This window comes from Phyllobates terribilis, unplaced genomic scaffold, assembly GCF_046119375.1.
Source record: "Phyllobates terribilis strain yellow unplaced genomic scaffold, ASM4611937v1 Scaffold_2__4_contigs__length_985480577, whole genome shotgun sequence".
NCBI classification, from domain to species: Eukaryota; Metazoa; Chordata; class Amphibia; order Anura; family Dendrobatidae; genus Phyllobates; species Phyllobates terribilis.
The window spans coordinates 337,924,648-337,937,159 of NW_027362762.1; the positions used below are offsets into that span (position 1 = coordinate 337,924,648).

Sequence of the window (12,512 nt, forward strand, 5' to 3'; positions counted from 1 at the left end):
GCTTTACGTATTGATGGGATGAGGAGGTAGTTTTAAAAGTCATATGTTGATTGCTCCTAATGAACTGCCAATCTTTTTTATATTGGCATTGACTTCTTCATCCATTAATAATGCCAAATTTTCACCAAGTTCTGGCTTATGAGGTCCGAATTAAAAAGGTTTGAGATATAATCTAGTCTGTTGTAGGCCTCTCTGTTTTATCTATTTTTTTCCTCTTTTTTCTTGAGGGTATATTTAGCAATTACTTGTGACGCAATACAATGTCCTTTACACTACAAATGAAGAATTTCATTTTTAGACATGTAGATATCAATGAATTGCTGTATTTTTAGACTTTTTCATAGAACTAGGGTACAGAACACAGCAGCTAATAACCAATGAAACAGACCTGGCACTGTGTTGTCCTCACTTGGTAGCATTTCCAATCTGCTCACTATTGATCTGCTAGAATCATTACTGGCTATGACTTGCTCCTTAGATACAATACCTTTTATACATTTCATAATAATCATTTGTTTTATCCCAAGTGAAAATGTATCTATATAGATTACTTTATATAGTATGCCTTGGAGCTAGATATTACTTATAAAATCTACAATAAAAGATGCAATAGAAGCTTCAGCGTTCCACACATCCGCAAACATTTAGTAAGGTCACTTACAACTTATTATTGCATTTTTGTAAAGGTACATAACAGGATCTATGAAATATCATTCAAAGTGGTGAGGTTATAATACTCCTCACCAATTCACCATGTTTCCTATTTCCAGAGAATAGTCATAGAGCTGTTTTCTATTTTCGGTGTATTTCTAAACATACACTCTCCTCCTTTAAAAAGCACTCCTCCCATCAAAGTTTTTATCCTCCTAATATATTGCAATCATCATATTATATAGCACTGTGCACTTACAATTGCTCTTTTTGCCTTTCTACTCAGTTAATGTTTCTCCTTTCTCTGCTCTGTGTAGAAAGAGGAAGTCTCTTGTTCCTGCATTTATCATTCCCCTCTTCACGACCGAGCTGCTCCGCTCCTCCCCCTGCCAGAGATTATTGCAGTGACTTCTTGGTCATACAGGGTAAATAGCCTTAATGTTTCTACATAGAGTTTAGAAGGATTCAGCTAGTCAGTTTTTAAGCATCGTATAATGTTATAGACCTAATGGAAAAGAGAATAATTTTCTGGGTATAGGGGCAAAATGAGCAATTGTAAGTACACAGTTCTATATAATATGATGATTGCAATATATTAAAAGGATAAACAATTTTAATCCGAGTGATTCTTTAAGCTACAGGCACTTGCTCAGGACAAAACAACTCTCCTTGCAGAAAGATTCAGCCCATCCAGCATACCAATACAGCTCATTGTGCTTGTAGCTGGTGAAATAACAGGGGAAGCAGCAGAAATAGGAGAAAACTGGCTGGAGTGCACAAACAGGAGATATTCTGTCACTTCATTGTATAAAACTTCCAGGAAAAATTTTTTTGTGCACATCAAGATAAAACTTCAGAGAAACATCCGGTTTGGCTTCCATTGTTTTTAGTGTATTTTAAAAACCTGCACCTGACAAAAAAAAAAAACAAGTAAAAGAGCGACCATAAGTTAATGGACGTGTGGAATGCTGTTGCTTTGATTAAAATCTTTATTACACCACAAAAAGATCTATAACGGCATATGACCGCCAGATAAGAAGAGATTCTGACAATGAATTAATAAAACATTAACAATTTTATTTCAAGTAATGGATAAAAATATAATAAAATAGACAAGGAAATAAACCTCCAAAAAAGGGGGGATAGGAAACACAATACGGTCTCATAAATAATGAACGATGTATTCGTATAAAGTAGCACACAGGAACATGAACCTAAACGAGGTCAGGATAACCCAAACAAAGGGGTGGCACATTATTCTAATTGAAATACTTCACCAAATAATGTGCCAGTGCAACCCTCAAATATTAATTAATTTATTTTTATTTATTTATTTTACTCACTTATATAGCGCCATTAATTCCACAGCGCTTTACAGACAATATAATTACCAAATGTAGGTGTGAACTCAGTGTGGTATAGCGACAAGCGGGGCTGTATGCTGAGGTAAAACACGGGATACTGTCTCTTTAAATTTTTGCAAAAAAAAGGAGCATGGACCACACCTCCAAAAAATCATACATTTGATCTAATGCCTCTCTGCAAAAATTTATATAACTGAACATGAGGTTCTTAGTTTAACATTCTGATCAGACTGTATGAAGCGCACTGCCACGTCACGGCAAACCTCGTAGTGGGTCCTAACATTTCCTGCCTGAACGGGAGCGGAGCCGTGCGCCAACCACCGCCACAGCGACAATGCACCAGCAGAGCGGGCGGCCTGGTGCCTCACAGCACCCATGCTGATTTTAATTAGCAGGAGACTGCAAAGAGGGTCTATCCTATTTTTGCTCTCATTTGAGAGCTTGAGGAAGGTGAGTCACAATGATCCTTTCTTGTGGTGCTCGGTAAGGAATGCACAAAACAATCCATTACTACTCGCTCTATGATCTGCGGCAGGGTAGACTATTCTGGCTGCAGCCATTTTTGCACCAGGTGCAGCAGGTCAAACATTTGGGAGCACGGTGGTTTCTCGCGGTGATATACTCAGCGGTGGACGCGCTGTGCCCTGACAGTCATTGTTACCCCCAAGTGTGACAAAATTTCAGTCTTTAATTTGGCATACTCCTTGGCGTCCTGTAAAGCCAAGTCATAATACGCCTTCTGGGGTTCCCCCGTCAGGTAAGGCGCCAACACCTCTGCCCATTGCTCTGGCTATAGCCTCTCCCTCTCGGCAACCCTCTTGAATACCGTCAGAAAAGCATCCACATCATCACCCGGAGTCATTTTCTGCAGCGCACCCATTACTGCCTTTCAGACTGCAAAGTTGTCCACTGACCTTATCGCTGGAGCTCTTGTCGAACCACGGATCGCCTCTGTGAACAAGTCGATCTACTGCTGCTGTTGTCAGCACTGGTCCTGTTGGGTCTGCTGTTGGAGCTGGAGCTGCTGCATAAGCAATTTGGTGGTCTCCTGTTGTGCCATCTGCTGTTTCTGTAACATCTGCTGGTGTTGTGCTTGCTGCAGTTGGTGCTGCGCTTGTTGCGCATGCAACAGATGTTTAAGGAGGTCCTCCATTTTGTCCAGCGTCACTTGCTGGCTCACAGTCGACTTTACCCAGGACATACAGGCCTTCCTGTGACAGTCGCACGTGCTCTCTGGGAGCTTTGCCCGCATTCTCCACCACTTGTGGTATAGCGACAAGCTCGGCTGTATGCAGAGGTAAAACACGGGATACTGTCTCTTTAAATTTTTGGGTTAGTTTATTTAGCAATCATAAACTACCCTGAAGTCCAAAAAGAAAACCCAGCCCATTCGGCTAAAGAGACAAAACAAAATACAAAACTTGCAGCACAGTCCGTATCTCTGCCAAAGTCTGGCCACACACAGGTTCAGCACAGCACATGCTAGCTCCTTCCTGGAGCAAAGTTTCCCCAGGTACTGAACACACCTGAGTGTCAGGGCTGGCTATTTAAAGCTCAGATACTCTCCTGATTGGGAGGGATGGTGGATAATATCCCGCCCTGCACTTTCGTTATCCACTAAAAACATTCCCTTGTAGATCTGGTTCTATTAACTCTCTCTGTACCTACTTGTGCAGGAGAACTTGCATGTTTTCATATCACTGAGCTCAAGAGTCTCAGCGACACATACCTCCCTTCTGACACACTACCAGTGACCTTGTCACGCCAGACATTGGAGATGTGTATGTAGATCAGTATTTTTAATACTTCAGTCTTCATGGCCTCCCAAGTGAGAGAACCTGTGGCAATTTTCAATGTTTTGTTAAAAATTCCATCACCTGTGCAATACTAAGGGCCCCGTCACACTAAGCGATGCAGCAGCGATCCCGACAACGATACGACCTGTCAGGGATCGTTGCTGCATCGCTAATACATCGCTGGTGAGCTGTCAAACAGGCAGGCTCACCAGCGATCAGGGGAGCAGCGATATCGTGGAAAGAATCGTTCCACGATGTCCTGCTCCCGTTACCAGCCTGCTGCAAGCAGGAGCAGGCTGGTAACTATGGTAAACATCGGGTTACTAAGTGCGCGTGTGCCCCTAGTAACCCGCTGTTTACCATGGATACCACTCTGCTACGGTGCGCGGGAGCCTCCGCGCACAGTAGCAGAGTGGTATCCATGGTAAACAGCGGGTTACTAAGTGCGCGCGTGCCCCTAGTAACCCGATGTTTACCATAGTTACCAGCCAGATCGTTGGTCCCGCTGGTCACACACAGCGATGTGTGCTGGCCAGCGGGAGGCCAACGACCAAAAAATGGTCCAGGACACTTTGCAACGATCAGCGACCTCACAGCAGGGGCCTGATCGTTGCAAAGTGCCACACACAGCGACATCGCTGGTGAGGTCGCTGGTGAGTCACCAAAACCGTGACTCAGCAGCGATATCGCTAGCGATATCGCTATGTGAGACGGGGGCTTAAGGAGATCCTAAAAAACATGATTTGTTGGTGGGCGGTGAGGCCTTGAGTTTGGAAACACTGATTTGGAGGTCTTATCTGGTTACATTCTAAAGGCTATTGTGGGTTATATCTTTATTATGGGAATTTGGTATGTGGTCTGTATTCATTTTGGGGTACAATGAAGGGGTGAAATGTCATAGGTTAAGCCTTGTCTTACATAAGAGGGCAGGGCATAAGGTGTGTTTTGCACAGAACACTGCACATGCTGCTCTTTGTTGATGTGCTTGAACTCTTCCTGATGTGCCTTCTCAAAGGTTGGCAAATATGTATTCTTTTAGGACTGATCATAATGCAATTCTCTAATTTATTTAACTCACAAGGTGGAGCTTTACTTTAATTGCAATGTGTGTTTATGTTACAGGAATAGATAGTAGTGTTCTGTAAGTTAAGGATGTTAAATTTGAAAAAGGAATATTCCTCAAGACTATTACAAATCAAAGATCTAATCATAGAATATCAAGTGATCGCTTCAGGACAAACCAGTTTCAAGTGTATACTGTAGATGAAATCATATAAAAGATACATACATAAGAAAAGTCTTTCATATTCATACTTACTTCTACACTCCTCTTAGGGCTGCAACTGGAAATAATGTATGCAGGTTTTTATTGAACTGTCCTTGGAAAACCAGAATAAAATGAATTGTTTCCCGATAAAGACTTTACAGAAATGTCTAGCTCTATTGTCCAGCGCTCACTGTGATAATGATAAAGAGTTGCTTACAAACATAAATCTAACATACCCAACCTTGAATTTACTTGCTGTCACTAACCTACATGTCCTTTAAAATGGGCTTGTCACCTACTGTATACAGTAACACTAAAAAAGTAACATATGTAAAAAAAAAGTTATGCATTTTGAAGATATTTTACTTTATTGCACAAAAACAAGCTATACATTGAAAATGTAAAATGTAAAATTGGCAGAAAAACTTACGGATCACAAGGATAATTATATCCTGCTATAGTACTAGTACGTGATAAGTTGCTCGTAGCCTTTATGACGGGTTAGTACTACAGCAGGGTCATATCATCTATAACCAAATTGTGACCGTGAGGCAGAGAAGTCAGATGTTCCTCGGTCAGTACCAAGAGATCATGTATAAAAACAAGGGAAAAGACAAAAACGTAAGTCAGGTCACGTTCTAGGGTCAAAATACCAGGAGATAGCGAATCAAAGCAAAAGGGCAAGACAAAGGGATAGTCAGATCACAGTCCAAGGGTCAGGCAGCGGAAGATCAAAACTCAGAACAACAGAATCAAGCAAACACTCACCAGGAAGCACAAACTACATCTGGCAGGGATCAAAGGCAAACAGCTGAGTTAAATCGTTTGAGCGATCTCCAGAACAGAGGACACCTGGAGAAAGTCCCGCACCTCCCAGTCCCAAATTGGACAGCCGAGCGGTCAATAAAAACACTGACAACTCAGCATGACCCAGTTTTCATAGGACAGCAAAACAATCACTCACTGAGCGGAGGAATTGTGACAAAAATATTACTAAGCCCACCCATTTGGCTAAGGGACATGGCTTAAAGGGATTTTCCCACGAAAAAAAGTTCATTTTAAAAATTGTCTGTGTCTGACCGTGTACGGAACATACCACATCTCCTGGACAGGGGAGGAAGCAAAAGACAATACAGACATTACAGCAGGGGATCACAGAGGATTCATTTTGTGAGGCAGTGAAATATTTTACCTCACAAAATGAATCCTCTGTGATCTCGTGCAGTAATATCTGTATACTCTTTTGCTTCCTCCCCTGCCCAGGAGATGTGGTATGTTCCGTATAGGGTCAGACACAGACAATTTTTAGAATGAACTTTTGTTCGTGGGAAAACCCCTTTAAGATCTCAGCAAATTATCTCCTTTGTTCTCTGCAGGATATAGCATACTGAATATACATAGAACTATATAAATCATACTAGGAGCATCTGCTGTTTGTGACTGACATTGCCATCTATGATAGCATATGACTTTTGACCGAAAATCCAGCAAATTTGGATTTTTGCTGACATTCTTGTCAACATTCAAATCTAAAAGTTGTGACACCATCCAGGGGTACTTCAAAAAATTAAAGACACAGGGCAACTGGACACAACACTATACTACACTGACTGAATCGACATTAAAAGGCCTTGGATGATGATCTCATTGAGCCACGATGAGAAACTTGTAAGCACAAGCATGTGGAGCACAGCAAAGGGTGGTGGCCATAGGGGAAGGGAGTGGAGTCTGGCTCACAAAAGAAGTGCATAGCACTTCTACTGTCTGCCTCGCAAAGTGTGCATTTCTTAAGCATTTTTGTTTTACTAGTCAAATTTTACATCAGTACACTGTCATACGGGTACTTTAGATGCAGTGACACAAACACAGCAGCCAATACAGGGTTAATAAACAGGGGAAGTTTATAAGAACAAGGTCAATCTCCACGCAGGGAGTAACAAGGAAAATATGGGGGGAAAACAAGGAAAATAGCAGATGAAAGTCTATAACTAACAGTTCACAGTCTGACAAGATGTAGCAGAGCCGAACCGGTTGTAAATGTCAGTTTGTACACTTAGCTGACTCTGGCTCCTCACAAGGCAGTCGCCAGCGGATGCAGGTGATGATTTCTTCAGGCATCCCTGCCCAAACAATGCTCCATCTACTGGCGGCAGCGGGCGGTCTCCGGTTTTACCCGCTGAGCCCCTAGTCCATAACACGGCACCTCACGTGCCTCGGCTCCACGGACCCTGCGTCCCTTGTCTCTATAGTCGGGCTTGACTCCTCCGGTCCACTGCACCCGACTCCTGCTCCCAGTACTCGAGCCAGGAGCCTGGACCCTCTCACACTGTTCTCCTCCGCAGGACTCAGCTCCGCTTTCCCGCGCAAAACATCCTCGTCTCTTCCTCTCTCCAGTCACACCAGGAGTCCCTCGGTCACATGACTTCCCAGCTTTGTCTCTGGACACACCTACAACTTCCCAGTAACATGACTCCTGTGCTCGCAGTCTGTCTCCCCCCTGCAACAAGAGGTACGGCCCCGGCAGTTCCAGATCCCTTGCTCTGAAAGCACTTACACCCCGGTCTTCCCCCTTACAACACATCACCCCCTTCTCCAGTTTTCTTGCTTTAAGAACTGGAGATTCACAGCCCCACGCTGGCTACTCAAGCGTATGTAAATCCAAAATGAATATGCACTGCTCCCCACGCCCATAATCCCACCCACCCCTCTGCTCCGATGTCCATGATAGTAAATGACAGTATAGGAATACCCCCCATGCGCAGAATATGCAAACTTTTCACTGTCACTGACCATAATCCCGCCCCCACCCCGGCGCCGATGTCAGTGATAGTAAAAATCTTGCCCATAATCTTGCTCATGCGTGATGCCTTCCTAGGTCTGCGCATGTGGGTTATTCCTATACTGTCATTTACTATCACCAATGTCAGCACAGAGGGGTAGGTGGGATTATGGGTGTGGGGAGCAGTGCATATTCATTTTGGATTTACATACGCTTGACTAGCTGGTGCATGGCTGGGAATTCTCCTGTGCTTACAGCAAGAAAACCAGTGAAGCCACAACAATACAGTAAATGTTACAGATTCTGAAAGGGCTGTCCAAGTCCTATTTCAGGATGCTATTAGTATCCTTCTGAAGAATCACATGACATCTTCCCTTTAACTCAGTGCTCTCAATCCATTTTTACTTTGAGAGCCACATTTAGCTCTCAGAGATGGTAATGAGCCATATTCTATGCACAGAAATTGAAAAAGTCATATAACCAATAGCAGTGCTCACAGTATAGAGATCCAGTGACTACCCACAGTATTGACATCCAGCACTCCCCTGCCACACACTATAGAAACATCCAAAGTTCCACACTACGCAGTGATAATACAGTACCCAGCTCAATAGTGACAACCAGAGCCCCTTATAACTTGTATAAGGACAGTCATAGCTCCCCAACAGTAATCACACCGAGACCTTGTATTCCCCACCCCCCCATGCAGGCCAAATACTTATGTGCAGGGCTTCCCATCTTACACCTCTGTGGTAATCTCACATCAAACATTCCTATCTCATTCAGCTTCAAGCACCATCTGACTGCAGTATAATAACATCTTCAGCTTACCATATTTATTTCTCAACCTCCATGACCAGTATATGCGCATTCCAAGGTACTATTCTGTGGTGGGCAGCAGCATGCTAAATAGGTTTTAGTACGAGCGCATTTGCTGGAGGAAACAGAGATGGTTTTTCTTTTTAAACAAACAGGGCAGCTGTGGGGCTAATCACAAAAGTCACCGTAGGAAGCCCTCGTTTTTATGGCTACCTGCTAAACCTGGTGCTAATGCACCTAGATAGCTAGTAGTCAGCCGCAAGCCACAAATCAGGTTCCAACGAGCCACATGTGGCTGGGAAGCCACGTGATGAGAACCCATGTTTTCAGTAAGCATAGGCCTTGGGCCATTCCCCAATCCTGGCACTAATCTGCAATGCAGAACACTCAGGTTTCATTCTGGCTGTGCAGTAAGCCCTAGTTCTGCTACTGTGAATACACTGACAACTGAGTGTTACCATTCCATTTGTGAAAGTGCTGTATCCATACACTGTCCAATCATTGTTGACACTATCACACTAGAGTAGGGACATATCATCTTGAGAAGTGGAATGGTAGCACCCAGGTGTTTATTGGCCACCTCTTTAAAGGTAGTTATAAAAACAAGCAACTTTGCAATCTACGTATTAAAAATCCTCTCCATTCTCAAAAACAGAGGGATTTTTAAGCCTGTAGTGTACAGCTGGTTGTCAAGGTTACCAGCAACCTATAAGGCTTACATTTGCAGCTTGCAGCTGGTCAGATCCACCCAGCCTCAGTGTCCCTGTGCTTCTTCCATGCTGCTGTGGCAAAACTGCCTCTGCTATCAGTATGAGAGAATGCACAGTTCAGGCCAGCAGTTCAGCCATGCTATAGGCTCAAATTGTCAATCTGCAGGAGAGCACTGCCCCTTGGTAAGCAGGAAAATGAAGATAACCCATTTAAGTGTGTCAACCCAAAAAAAGACCATTTGTCCACTAATTATAGGTTATTGTCTCCAAGAGGCTCCACTGTAGTTACTAAATCAGGCATGTCAAGAGAGCCGACAAATCCTCTATAAATTCAGTGACTCACAGGTGATGTCTTCCCAATTTGGAGTACTCTTTAATTGATTTTGCTTCTGACTCTGAGCAACATGACATTTTTTAATATTTACTGCAAAGTTTGCTGCCCTGACATCTTTGACCCCCACTTCTGCATCCAATGCAAGACACTAGCGACACAAAAAAGTTCAAGTTCAAGATCAAAGACCAGATACGTAAATTAATTCAGACCCCGAGCCTGATTGCTAAATTAGCTCATGCCCCAGACCACTAAAGTAATTCAGACTTTAAATTAAATCCCTAAATAAATTCAGATCCCAAACCTGACCTCTACATTAAATCTGACCCTAAGGCTGAACCCTAAATTAATGCTAACCCTAACCTAGTGTTACCAGATAGCAATTCATACAAGGAGAAGGGCAGGTCCTATCCCAAGTGAACTATTTAATAACGCTCCCTTGGACTTCACAAAAGTTAACTCAAGATACTTTGATTGATAATATCTTTGTAAAGGAGAGGCAAAATTAATAAGAAAAAAACATTTTATTCCTCTCTGCAGCCACTATTTTATGGTGTATTCAGTTTAACATGAAAATTTTGGTGAAAGCTCCTCTTTAAATAATGCAGACCCTACATATGACTCCAAAAATAATGAGGAGCCCAGACCAAGCATTTAAATTATCTCAAACCATAAACTAAGCATCCACACTAATGCAGATCAGACCCCTACATTAATAGTTGACATTTTCTTTATACTTTTTTTGAGGGACCTGTCACAAGTCAATAGGAACATGTGAAACCGTGCTGAAAACAACTTAAATTCAGAGAGTCTTCTTAAATAAGCATTTAATATGACAAATCTCCCATCTTCAATGGGAAGCTGACTGATGAGGTGAAATTTCTGGATCACAGGCATTTGCAAAAGAGTCTGCCTATGAGTGTACTCTATAAATATTGGACACAATTTGTCTCAGCATCTATACAATGATGTAAAGTGGTGGCAGTTACGTGATATCTTCTTGACAGTTTCTGATCACCCATCACCTCGATTGTCTCCACTTCTACACTGGCGCTGAAAAGTAACTGAACTTATCCAGCACATGCACAGAAACCTGGTTCTGCACATGCGCTAACTACATCTAGTTACTGTTCAGTGCCTCTCAGAAGTTGGGGTAGCGTGGGATAACTAAAGCAGTCATGTGGCATCTTCATCATATGGACACAGAGATGGCCAGTCTACATTCTTTACATATTTCATACATGGGCAATCAGGGACCTTTAATTGCACACAAGTGTACAATATATAGTTATACTTTTAACATTACTACTTATCGTTTTTTTTACCTTTTTGGATTTTTTCATAAAATAGCAAACCCTTTTAAGTAAAATCAAATGCATACTTGTAGGAGGTGAATATAATTCCTTATAGAACTGCCTTGTTCATTGTGAGCAGCTGTGACATACAAAGTTGTCCTGACAACCCTCTTTAATAATGTGTCCTCTTGAATATAATGTGGGGTCGGAGTCACCGAGGGCACTAAACTGCAGTAAGCAAGTACATATAATTTAGATATGGAAATTTGGAACTAGATTTAAAAAGTTCCTGTCTTTGCAAGAAAGCTGATTTTAAAGAAACTTTTTGCAATATACAATAGAATATGAAGTAGTTCTGTGTGCGTCATTCAACCAAGAAAACAAGACTGCCTTTTTCATAAATATATTGTATTTACTACAGACTAGGAAGATACTGAAGAAGAATCTGGCCATTGTAGAGTTTGCCCAGTGCTAAGGGGGTTGTTTGTTTTATTGAACCAGTATGCCTCATAACAGGTACACCCAATTTAATGCTTTAAAGTAACCTTTCGCTGAACCATCTCACCAGTTTCCAGTTTCCTTTCTGACAATAAATTAGTTTTGAGTCTGACCAATTAGTTGTGCTCTTCTTACCTGTCGATACTAATTGGCTTTATATTCCAGACAATTATATGCTTTAGATTTAATGACCTAGTATGCTTAATGTGGTTATCAGATATAATTACCCAGGACCAAAAATGATGTAAAATTTTCAACCAATTTCACATTTTCAATGGAAAATTCAAATTTTTCTGTATTTTACAGTAATAATGCAACACAGCATCTCTCAAGTGACAACCAGCATATTTCTACAATAATGAAGAAGAAAGGTGACATGTAAGTGTTGACAAGCAGGTTCAAGGAAAGGTCTTCTCGGTTTAGAGGCTGTGTTATTGTGTTAAGATGCATGTTCCTTCTTTTTACTGCAGCTTTGTGTAAAGAAAATGGATGGTGCAATTACTGGTACAGAATATAAAAGATACACATGCCGCTTTCGTTCCAACAAGATTTTTCCAATTTTGCAATGTTTAATGCCTGCGTTTGGTCTTTGTCTACAAAATGCTGGTACATTTTAACAAGGAGAAGATAATAGATTTGGAAAGGATTTAAAATGTTTGCAGATTAACTAATTGTATTTTTGTTTATAAAAATGAATAACAATAATTCAAGTTGTGCACATAATTCACATTAGAGTGAGAACAAAAAATGAAAATAAAGAAAAACAAAATACATATTCATCATACGGTTTTGTCAATTCTCCCCATGACTGGTGGTAATCATTGCCGATATCTAATGCACCATGTGGTCATATACTCACGGACAAGCTGTGAGGCTGGGTAGTCAAGAGGGCCAGGGTCAGATATTAAGAGGGCTCATCATAAACAAAGGGTTATGGCAAAGGCATAGTCAGGTAACCGTCTGAGGTCAGAATAGGTACTGCCCCTCATCAGTGCAAAGTGT

At 41.8% G+C, this 12,512-nt stretch overlaps 1 long non-coding RNA gene across 1 annotated transcript in view; it reads left to right on the top strand.

The window, feature by feature from the left end:
* Positions 1 to 12,168, top strand: part of LOC141251942 (uncharacterized) — a 34,155-nt gene extending 21,987 nt beyond the window's left edge. Inside the window, exons 2-3 of the long non-coding RNA XR_012313441.1 lie at positions 11,817 to 11,888; positions 11,981 to 12,168. This is a non-coding gene — a long non-coding RNA (uncharacterized lncRNA). The remainder of the gene's footprint in view (positions 1 to 11,816; positions 11,889 to 11,980) is intronic.
* The last annotated feature ends 344 nt before the right edge of the window (positions 12,169 to 12,512 follow it).